The sequence below is a fragment of the Eptesicus fuscus genome, chromosome 4 (genome assembly GCF_027574615.1).
Source record: "Eptesicus fuscus isolate TK198812 chromosome 4, DD_ASM_mEF_20220401, whole genome shotgun sequence".
NCBI lineage: Eukaryota > Metazoa > Chordata > Mammalia > Chiroptera > Vespertilionidae > Eptesicus > Eptesicus fuscus.
Window position 1 is genome coordinate 101,579,450 of NC_072476.1, and position 12,256 is coordinate 101,591,705.

The window sequence follows — 12,256 nt, forward strand, 5'->3', positions numbered from 1 at the left end:
GCTTAAGGCGAATGTAGGAGGCAACCAATCAATGTGTCTCTCAAACATCTATGTTTCTGTCTCTCTGTCGCTCCCCATCCCTCCCACTCTCTCTAAAATTCAATGGAAAATATACTCGGGTGAGGATTAACAACAAAATAATTAAAATCTAATGAAAAAGTACAATAACAGTATTATGTCTCAAACAAGAAGCATCGTCAAGTAAGCATATCAAATAGTTAGTAAGCACAAGTGTCTGTGAAATCATGCAGAAAATGCAAAGAGATGGCTTTTAGAATATTGCTGCTGATGCTCAGAAGGGTAGTGCTGGGAAAGGAAACCACAGGTCAATCTCTTTCTTGGATGCAAATACAAAAATTATAAACAAACTATTATCAAACTAATTTATCAAAATAAAACAAACAAACAAAAAGTAAAATGCACATGATTCATTTGGATTTATCCCAGGAATTTAAGCTAAGTTTAACAATTAAAAAATAATCTACACAAAGATGCACACATACAGGCGCGCACACACACACACACACACACACACACACACACACACACACACTGACATCATTCTCCTGTGCCTATAGTCAATTAGCATTTTTTTAAACAAAGGTTAATACAAATAAGGAAAAACTGTATGGGTTATTACAGTAATATTTCCACAACCTACTAAGTAACCCAAAATGACAAATGACAAAACAATATAGTTAGCAAAATGCCTCGTGTTTAGAAAAGCATTTACAAAGCAAAATTATATTATTACTAGAGGCCTGATGCATGAAATTTATGTAAGAGTAGGCCTTCGCAGCTGCAGCGGCTGCCTCAATCCCTCCCTCGTAGCTCCGGTTGCTGCCTTGGTCCCATGGCTATAGCCCTGGCTTCATCCTGGAAGGACATCCGGAAGGATGTCTGGTCTAATTAGCATATTATGCTTTTACTAGAGGCCTGGTGCATGAAAATTCATGCACTGGAGCGAGGGTCCCTCAGCCCAGCCTGCCCTCTCTCACAGTCTGGGAGCCCTCAGCAGCGGGAGGTGACCCGGCAATCAGGGGAAGGCAATGCCCCCATCACACCTCTGCTGCTGCCACTGCCAGCAGCACAAGCCTCACCTGGCCCTGGTTACCTGAGCCTCGGGCGACCCTGGGCGGCTGGGCAGCCACCATCCGAGGCTTGCCTGTGCCTTGGGCTGGCCCTGGGTGGCTGGGGGGCTGAGGGTGGGTCTGGCCGCACCATGCGCCTGCTGCCCCCAAGCTGGGCTGAAAGGACTGTGGAACTCTGGCGGGGCTGAGGGGACTGGGCATCGCCATCTTGTGGCTATGGGTGCTGCCATCTTTGTGACAGTGTGATGGTCAATTTGCATATTCCCTCTTTATTAGGTAGGATTATTATAGATAAATGTTTATATGTATATACTTATGTACATATATACAAACATATATATATATATGCATACACATATATTCATATGTTCATATAATTTTTAAGTAAAGCTCTGGAAATGTTATATTTAAAGTTCAGGGAAGACAGATACCTTGATGTAGCTGGCTGCCTTTGATGAGTGTGCATTGGAGAGGGGTTGACCAATGGGGAGACGTGCTATAGTACTTTAAGATGTAGATGTAGGATAGTGGAACCATTCCCCTGGAGATGAATGTCAAGGTATCTTCCTCTCATATGTTAAGTATAATTGTACAAGAAAAGCTTTGTGATTGTCTTACTGTTTTTTCTCTAGGTGAGTATGTTTTAAGGTTTGATACTAAGAAGCAAAAATGATGGGTCAAAAATAAAGTACATTGGTCATGTCAATAAATACTCAAGGTATCCTTTGAAGGCTGGACCAGTCCATCACCCAGTGGATGACAGTACCTATTTCCCTACATCATGAACAAAATTAGATGGTGCCATTCTTATATTTTTTCAAATCTGTGGGAGAAAAATGATACCCCAATTTTTGGGGTTGGGGTTTAGGGGAACTCCAAGCCTGTTCTGCCCCTTTAAGTGGCTTATAAAATGTTGTTTTTCTTTGCTGCCATGTTTTCTAGGCTGTTAGTTTGCAAGGCTATCACCAAGCTGAAAAGAAGGCTATAGGAATGCAGTTAGTGAAGTCATTACAAATATCACTATTGTTACCAATAGTCATCCATTTTCTATATAACACATGCTCCTTGAATTTTTAAAATACTTTGGTTAATTTACAGAGTTTTGAAAGTGCTGGTTTTGATCATTTTTTTCCAGTGTTCTTGCTGCTTATATAGAGGAGCAATTTTTGGAGAGTCATTGCCATTACCCCATGGCTCTTACTAGGTGATTTTTAAAAAGCTGGGTGCATTATATTGCTTTAATATCACCTTCGTTATGGGTCTCCAGCACCAGATGAATCACACACTTGATGAGTAAAGAAGAATCACTTGCTGTCCAGTTACACACAATGTCGCCCTTCTGAACAACGGCAAGCGCAGCATCCATGGCCTGCATTTGCACAGGTGCTGTCGCCTTTGACACTTCGAAGAAACATACAGCTCAAAGTTCTGTCAAAATAAAATTTCTCTGCAATCACAGCTCTGATGCCTGTTTCCTTTCTTCCTTATCTGTGAAAAGAATTTTTTTCAAAAGTATTGCAAAATGTTTGAAATTCTGTAGAACAGAAGGCGCCTGGCAATATTTTTATGAAACTCACCAAAAGCAGAAGTAGCCTTTGTAGCTACCGAGACATAGTTGTATTCTCGGAGGAGAAATTGTAAAATAACGTTATTCTTTTTAAGGTCAGCAGTTAAGATACTTTCTGTATGACCAAATATGTGCTTTGTTTAGAAAGGTTTAAATATCTGTTTTTAAACAGAGCAAAATTGTAGTTGTCCACTTATTTTTCTTACATAATATTTATGACAATTCTTTGTGAGTAAAACTCCGAAATACATAATTATAAGGCTGTCAAATAGTTCAACACTAAGGTCAACTTAGGAACAATTTAGTTAATTTTGGATTTGTATCTAAAGTTTAAAACTTGGTTTTATCTCACTCCATTCACTGCATCAGCCCAAAGAATGTTGGTGTGGTGGTGTGGTGTGTGTGGGTGTGTGTGTGTGTGTGTGTGTGTGTGCGTGTGTGTGTGTTACCCTGTCATGGAGATGAGTGCACGTTATTTCAGTTTTCCTGCCCAAACTTACAGAAAAGTGCGCAGCTCTTTGCACACCAAAGTGTCACTCATGCATCTTCCTGGAACTTACTGTATTTTATCTTTGCCAGGAAGTTCAAAAGATTTGTTTCTAAGGCTTTGGATCACAAAAGCATTAAACATGTTGGTGTTTGTTATTGCAACTTAGTCTGCAGTGCAGGCTAGAGCATGGGACATTTTCTCATTCATATCCATGTCTGAGGGACTGTGAAGGACAGTCCAAAAAGCAGGACCTCACTGCCTTCCACACTGAAGGAAGGTAACCAATCTTGCCATCACTGACATTGCAAAGTGCCTGGGAGTGAAGGTGTCTTGTTGGCTATTTGATTTTGCTTGTTTTTTTCTTTTTAAACTTCTTTTGAGAGAAAAGATGAACTGGTGGGAAAGAGATGCCCAGACAGAAGTGAAGACCCATGGGCATGAGGAGAGGAAGTGTTTTAGCCATTAGATAAAGATTTTGAAAGTGACTCTTACTCCACACAGTCCAACGTTTCCTGGCTGTGCAGCACACATGCCTGATTCATCCTGCCTTTTAACACTGTCTGCACTGGTACTAGGTCTTCATTACACAGTTGGTATAGAGACAGGACACACCATTTTCTACCCGCCAGGCAGTCCTGGATGCTGTGGAGCCTAGAACAGCAGGAGAGCTTTGTAAATTGGTGAGATCATCTGTTCCTAATGCAGTACCTTTATTTGGTTGGCAAATAGCAGGATCGGCACATTTTCTAGCGCAGAAGTAATGCTGGTAACATCTCTCATGCTGAAGCGTCTCAAGTCACATCATATCAATTTTTGTTGGCCATGCTGCGCATCAGGTAAGATGTCCCAACTGTGCTGCTGGGACCTCCCTGGATGCCCATCCTGCCTCTGACCAGCTGGTATTTGTGTTAAGCCATAGCCATCTCTGACCATAGGGATGACAAATCTATCTCTGGGGACAGAGGAGGGGGTAAAGGGGCGTAGCTAAGAAAGACATGGGAAGTATTGATAATAAAGACAGTCTAGTCTTTGGAAGAACAATAATTCAGCTCTACACGAGAAAAAAGCCATACAGAAAGACTGATATAAATACAGAAAAATCATTGGTCCTTATGACAGATTTTTTAAAAGTCTGGGATGGACGAAAAGAAAGAACTTCTAAAAAGAAAGAAGATGCAATGACAGTTGAGGTCCTCCAGAGCCAACTGTGTGAATGCCATGATTCCAGACCACCAGATCTGGCCCTTCATCTCAAAGCAAGTATCTTGTTGTCCACAACCCTGGTTCATACTAATCCGAGCATAATTTGAATTTAGCTTCATAAAAGGTACTGGCATCCCCTGCTCTCTATACTGTTAGGGAAGATGCACAAAAGACAGGCCTATCTGTCCACTTGAGACTCCCTGTGATGGTAAACACTACAGAGACCTTCCATTCTGCTACCCTGATCTGGCACAGGCTTCCTTCTAGGGCAGTGGTCGGCAAACTGCGGCTCGCGAGCCACATGCGGCTCTTTGGCCCCTTGAGTGTGGCTCTTCCATAAAATACCACGGCCTGGGCGAGTCTATTTTAAAGAAGTGGCGTTAGAAGAAGTTTAAGTTTAAAAAAATTGTCTCTCAAAAGAAATTTCAGTCGTTGTACTGTTGATATTTGGCTCTGTTGACTAATGAGTTTGCCGACCACTGTTCTAGGGGAAGGAACTAAGGAGCTTCCAGCTCCCACTAGTGACGAGACATCTGAAGTGTTGCTTACAAATCTCAGGACATTCTCAGGGCTCTGCGACAGATGTCCTTAAGGTAGGGAAAAACCTGGAATGACCCTCATGTGTCCCAGGTTTTCATCAGGAACACAAACTCTGGTTTGGTGAATAATTCATCAATGTTAATATTCTATTAAATGAAACAAAAATCTTTGTTGGTTCTTTATCTTAATACAAAAGCATAGCTTTCAAAAGGTTCTTAATATTCAGACAAAATATGTTCTGAAATATTTCCCCAACTCAGAAAACCATACCAGAAAAGGACACCTTGAAATCCAGCCAAACCGATGCTGGCTAATGCATCTTCCTGCCACAGAGTAAGTTACTTTTAGCCAAGCTCTACATAGCAGAACCTCAATTTTAAAACTCTTACTTTTATTACTGTAACCCACACAAGGCAAGATTGAAGGCTGCGCACAGAAGTGTCCCCTATAGCATAAATACCTGCAATATTGTTTAGCCTATTTTGATTCTAAATCTGCTTAAGAAAGAATTACACAGGTGTCTGATTCCTGAGACAAATATCCTGGCTAGAAGGAGAACTTGGCCCATTTAATAGAAATATTCACAATAAAGAGCAATTTTTTAAAAGAACATATTCCAAAGTTATTAAAGGCTACTGTTTCCCTGGAAGCCAATATGACAGGCTATTGTGCAGAGTTTATATTTATGAGGTTGTTAAAATACATATTGGCCTTTAAACATTGCACTTAGGTCCAATTTATGGTCCAAACAAGAAAACACATTCTACGATGTGGCGGATACTGGAAACTCTTTAAACCTGTAATTCAGTACAGGCCAGCTACACAGGATTTTACATGCTATAGATTATAAGATTTAAATAGTGGTAATCCACAGGTTCTTCTTTTTTTAAAATCCACACCTAAGTATATTTTTCCATTGATTTTTAGAGAGAGTGGAGGAGAGAGGGAAAGACAGAGAGAAACATCAAGTGAGAGAAAAACATGGATTGGTTGCCTCCTAGCTGGGGAGGAGCCTGCAACCAAGGTTTGTGCCTTTGACCGGCATCAAATTCAGGACCCTTTGGTCTGCAGGTCGACACTCTATCCACTAGGCCAAACCAGCTAGGGCCATAGATTCTTTTTCCTAGAATAATGTTCAAACTCTTGTAGTTAGAGAATATCATTGGTACCTAAAAATGTAAGTGTTTCTCCTACCAGAAGTTTGAGCACACAGTAGCGGCTTCAGTGTAGCCTGTACAACTAAAGCAGAAGGAGGCCACCCGCTTATTTCCTGGACAGGTGTTTTCCTCATAGGCTTCTCCCAAAGTCCTGTCTCCCATCACTGTATCCCTTACTGAGCCGCTACCCTGGGCAATGAGCTTGAGCCTTCAGAATTCCTCCATTCACATTGGTCATAGGAGATGACAAGAATCCCACACTCCTGGGATTGCTATGAGGAGCAACAGGATAACTCGGGAGAAGCCTTCTCGTAACCCTGACATTCTCTCCCTGGACCATCAGGCCCATTTGCCTCTCTGACTCAGCAATCCCCTTCTGGACCCAGCAGTGAAGCTGTTTACGTTTTCCAAAGCACTATGACCTCTTCTTGACCCGTCTGTCTCCTTCCTCCACCATAAATGTATGTACCACTAAGAAACTGTAAATATTTCAGGCAGATAGAAATAGTAAGATGCTTGGTTTGAAAAAAACTATTTTTATCTTTCCAATAGCTTTTAATTTCGATTTTTCCAAAACAACACAGTAGAATAAAAAAAGGTATTGAGATTGAGGCAGGGGTGGGGGCGAGTGGGGGGGGGGAGAGAAAGGAGTGGGAGTGTGCGGAATTCAGAACTTAATCTGATAATTTCCCCTTTCTTTATTATCTACCTCAAAGAATGGGTGTTGGCCTTTGCCCTAGGTTATGTGGCAAAAAAATGTCCAATAGCTTGACCATCACCTCTCAGACTTACACTATAAAATGTAGCTCATATGGACATGAGCTACATTTGGTCTATTCTATTTGAATGGCTGGTTTTTTTTTTTTTTTTGTTTTGTTTGCATTGACTCTGTCTCAGGACATTCTTTGGCTGAGGCCATCTGAGTATATAGTGTTTTTCTTTGTCTCCTGTCCCCAATCCCTGCCCTTAACACCAGCCAACTGATTGGTTGAAAGCTGTGTGGTATATATATATACAGTGGAACATGGTTTAGTCTTAACAAAGAAAGAAATTCTTAATGTGTCACAACATGGAAGGACCTTGAGGACATTATGCTAAGTGAAATAAAGCAATCAGAGAAAGATAAATTCTGTATGACTTCACTTATATGAGGGTATGCGTACTAGGGAATGACTAGAAATAGCAATAGAGGGGAAAAGCATCAGAAATTAAAGGATGTTTTTACTCTAAATACTGAACAAATCCCTATTTTGATCCTCACTCCTAGTTTTTCCTCATCTTATTATGCAGCTTTCCCTTTGCAAATAAAATCTGCCATATAAATGCTTTTTTCTTGTTGCTATTTTCTAGTCCTAAAGACTTTGTCATACATTTTGCTTTAAAAAGTCTCTTTTCTTCACTAAGTATTGATGGTTTTCTGGGGAACAAAATTACATGCTTTCAAATGATTGAGACACTTTGCCATACCCTTACTGAATTAGAGTCCTTTTCTGTAATCTACCCTACTAATCTATAATTGATATTAGAGCTATTACATGCCTATGGCAGGAGTAAAAATGAGGCAAATTAGCTGAGACATCAGAGCATCCATCAGGACAATTTAGAGAGTGTAATAAGTTTAGATAGATGATCAGACATTCCTTTTACTTCAACTTAAATCTGTTGGGAACTGATAGATTGTCACTCTGCCATGCACACACTTTGCATCTGGGCAACAGTTCTTCCTTGAAGGAGGATCTAGGAAGTTGTATTAGTCAGGGCTCTATCATTAATGAGATTTAAATATACAGGAGTTGTATTGGTCAATATCTCTTCTATTGGTTATGTTTCTCTGGAGAACATATAGATATAAATATAGATATAGATATAATGAATCGACATAGACATATCAGATATTTCTATATCTATGTGTAATTATATATATTTATATCTCTATATGTTGTATCGCAAATCAGCGAGCTAGACAAGATGCCTTAATGAGCCAATTAGGAGTCATCTTTATTGTGAGCAGGTTCAGGGCAGATTATCTCTGTCAAATTCTGAACAAACACAGGAAGGAGTATTTACTTTTTATATCCTTCTAGTTCTTTGTGTAAGTTATTTTTGTAGACAGCTTGTAACCTTGAGTACATATCATATCTAGCAAACACCTGTCATATCTATACAGACAACTGGCATCAATATCAGCGTATCAGTCCCTTACGTTAGATGGCTAGCTTGCAAGGTCAGACAATTAAGTATATCTTTTCTATTCAAGCAAAAAAAAAAAAAAAACCCAAAAAACAAAAACAAAGTTATTTTACAGTCTAAAAATAACAGAAGGACTAGCAAAAATAGCAGAGAATTTCAAAGCAGCAGAGAATTCTAAAACAGCAGTTTCAAATAGCAGTTTTTCAAAAGGAGGGATTATTATTATGCTTCATATATTGATATAGACAGACATATGTACATATAGGGTGGGAAATTCAAAATCTGAAGTTGGGTCCAGCAGTATGGAGATCCAACGGTGCAGCTGAAGTCTGGAGGGACCAGTCTTTTTTGTTTTATTCCAGCTTTTAACTGATTGATGAGGACCATTCATATTATGAAGCAATCTGCTTTACCCCAAATTCACCAAATAGTAATCTCACCCTGAAACACCCTCCAAGTTGACACATAAAATTAAGCTTCGCAATGGCGCATCTCTTGGTTGATCACATTCTCCCCAGGCGCTCTCTCTAAGCACCCACATCTCATCCTCCTCTCACCCTCTGGCCTCACAGAGTGCCCAGTTTTACCCAGTCAGTTCTTTCAGCATACAGAAAAACACCTCTCTTCTCCAATGCTGGGTAGATGGCAACAGATGGGAACCACACTGCTAAGAAGGCAGTGCAGGCACCTTATTGAACCTTCCCTTTGGGGTCTTACCCTAAACCAACTGGCTTATTGATACATGGTTTGCAAACACATACACTACTCTGAGGGTTCTGAGAAATAAGATGCTTTCCATTGTCTTACAATTATGTGTAAATTAAAAAGGCTATAAGCAAAACAAAAAACTTCCCTTGATGCCTTGAGTATAAACCCAACTCAAACATCTCAGTCAATAAGCATATGAAAAGATACTCAGCATCATTAGTTTTCAGAAAATTACAAATTAAAACCACAATAAGATACCACTATGCACCCCATATCTCTTCATAAAACTCACCCTCCATATTACCTACAACTTAATAAAACCAACAAATTTCCACTTTTCTGCCTCTGCCTCTGCTCATTCCATTCTTTTTTTTTAATGGAATAGAATAGCTATAATTAGGACTGACCACTTTCTGTGTTGGCAAGGGCCAGAAACAGCAGGAACTCTCATGCATTGGTGATGGAAATGCATAAGGATTCAGTTTGGGATAACAGTTTGGAAATTGCTCACAAAGTTAGACATACTTCCCATAAGCTTATGATACCCAAACACCCCACTCCTCAGTATTTACCCAGGAGAAATGAAAATAGCCAGAATTAGACCTGTATGTGCATATTCATAATATCTGATTATAGTAAAAACCCAGAAACAACCCTGATGTCCATCAAGTGGCATATAAATAAAAAATGGGTAGTATATTAATACAATGACATCCTACTCAACAATACAAAAAGAACTAACTACTTCTACAGGCACACATAAAAACATGGATGAACCTCATAATCAGTATATTAATACTTGGAAAATATTCTACAAAATGATGAGTTAAGTTACAATACCTCAAATTGAAAACAACCCTAACACCCATTAACAGGAGACTTGATGAACACATCGTGATATATTAATTAATGAATTACTACTGAGCAATTAAAAAAAATTCTTATATGCAAAATAGTGTGGACACATTTCATATAGAAATGTTGAGTGAAAATTGCCGTACACAAAAACATCCACATTGTATGGGTTTAGTGATATAAAACTAATCCAGATGAAACAATGGGAATGGTGGTTGCCTCTCTGAGTGGTCAGGATTAACTGGGGGAGAAAAAAGGAAAACAATTTCTGAAAAGGTATAAGTGTCTATATCAGGGCAAGAATGTGCATTATCTGTCTGTGTCCACTTACCAAACTGAGCTGTTAAAATGTGTATTTCAATGTATAAAGTTTCACCTCAATAAAAGTAATATACAAAATAAGAATCCAGTTGTGATTCTCAGTGCTTCTGTTTAAGTCTGAAAGCTCACTGGAACCCATAATAGCAGGTGTGAAGTGTTCCAACATTAAAGCCACATAAAATATTGGATAGATGAGAATCTCTTCATATAACTCACCCTCCATATTACCTACAACTTAATAAAACCAACAAATTTCCACTTTTCTGCCTCTGCCTCTGCTCATTCCATTCTTTTTTTTAATGGAATACTGACTGCTCCCTTTTCCCGCTTCTGCCTATTAAAATCCATCTCATGTTTAAGGCCTGTCTCAAATACCTCTCTCCAGGGATTATCAGATTCTTGTCCTTGTGAAGCCTGAAACTAGCATTGTTACCCTTCTCCAGTATTTTTCCAGTTACAAACAGTCAGTCCTAAAGAAGACAGCAGGACAGAATTCCAAATCATGATTGATGGTGTGGGAGTCGGGAGTGAACCTGGTGTTTAGTAGGCACATAGAATGCAGGCTGCTGATACATTCTTTTTGATCACACCCTTGAAGGCAGGAACCCAGCTCAGGGAGGTCAGCCTTAGGTCACTGCCACATCGCAGTGCACAGGCCCAGGAAAGCTTCAGCCAGTGCTGCAGTGTCTTCTCTGGAGACACAGCTCACAGAAGCACAGAGAGAAGAAAGCCAGTAATGAGCACCCTCAAGTCCTGGGGTCAAATATTTGATCAAAATGCTGAGAGTGTGAGCTTCAATGTGTCTGTGATGTATGACAGCCAGCAAAATAAGCAATGACCTGCTATGCCTAAAGTCAAGGGGGAAATTACTTAAGTCACCAAGGTAATGGAATTAAGAATTTCAGGTGATGTGGCAAATGTAAGTTGGAATGCACAAATCCACTTAATTTTTCCCCCTAGAAATGAAGCAAGTTTGTTCTTCACTGACAAAAACAGATTTTGTTGCTTTGCATTAAAACATTATTGGTGAAATTTATCAATGTCTCAAAGGGAAGAGGAAATATTTTGTCTGCCATCCGTTCAATCTCTCAGTAAATGCAGCATTTGTATCTTTTCCTTTGCCATAAACAGACAAGGATCTATACTAATAAAAGGGTAATATGCTAATTAGACCAGGTCAACTGGACATCTTCCAGACTTCTGACTTCCTTCCGGACAAGGCCATGGTGGCGGGGGCTGAGGCAGAGGTCGTTAGGGGCGATCAGGCTGGCAGGGGAGCAAGCAGTTAGGGGCGAGATCAGGCCAGCACAGGGGAGCAAGCAGTTAGGGGGTGATCAGGCCAGCAGGGGAGGGCAGTTGAGGGTGATCAGGCTGGCAGGGGAGGGCAGTTGGAGGCGATCAGGCATGCAGGCAGAGGCAGTTAGGGGCAATCAGGCAGGCAGTCAGGCAAGCGGTTAGGAGCCAGTGGTCCCGAATTGTGTGAGGGATGTCCGACTGCAGGATCAGGCCTAAACCGGCAGTCGGATATCCCCTGAGGGGTCCCAGATTGGAGAGGGTGCAGGCTGGGCTGAGGGACACTCCTTTCCCCACCCCATGCTTGAATTTTGTTCATCAGGCCTCTAGTTAATAATAAACTCTTTTCAGAGAAACACGTTTCCAGGGCAACATTTTCAAACCAGGATAAGAGAAGTTCTGAGAACTCAGCTCTCAGTTTGCAAAACATAGTTTGGAGCAGCCATGGTGAACTGGGGGAAAGTGATGAAACCCAGGGTCTGTGACATACATGTCACAGCCTATTTCTGTGCCTTGAGGAGGTTCCACAGTCTTCATTGAGAGAGACTGAATATATAGCAGACAAGGGCTGGACCACATATAAAGACCAATGGGAAGGAAATTTATTTAATACCTGGTAGCTACAGAATATCTCTAATTGTTACATTTTAATTTGGTCAACAATAGAGTAGTTGATTCCATATCTTTCCTAACTTTTTCAGAACTCTTAATTTAATTTAATGCATTTGCACAAAATGAGGTGAGAAAGGCTGGCTAAACTCCCTTTCACTTGTGATCTCCCTTAAGGAAACTCTGTATTTTGATTAGAAGATGCCAGGGCAGATGTTATATTAAATAGTGA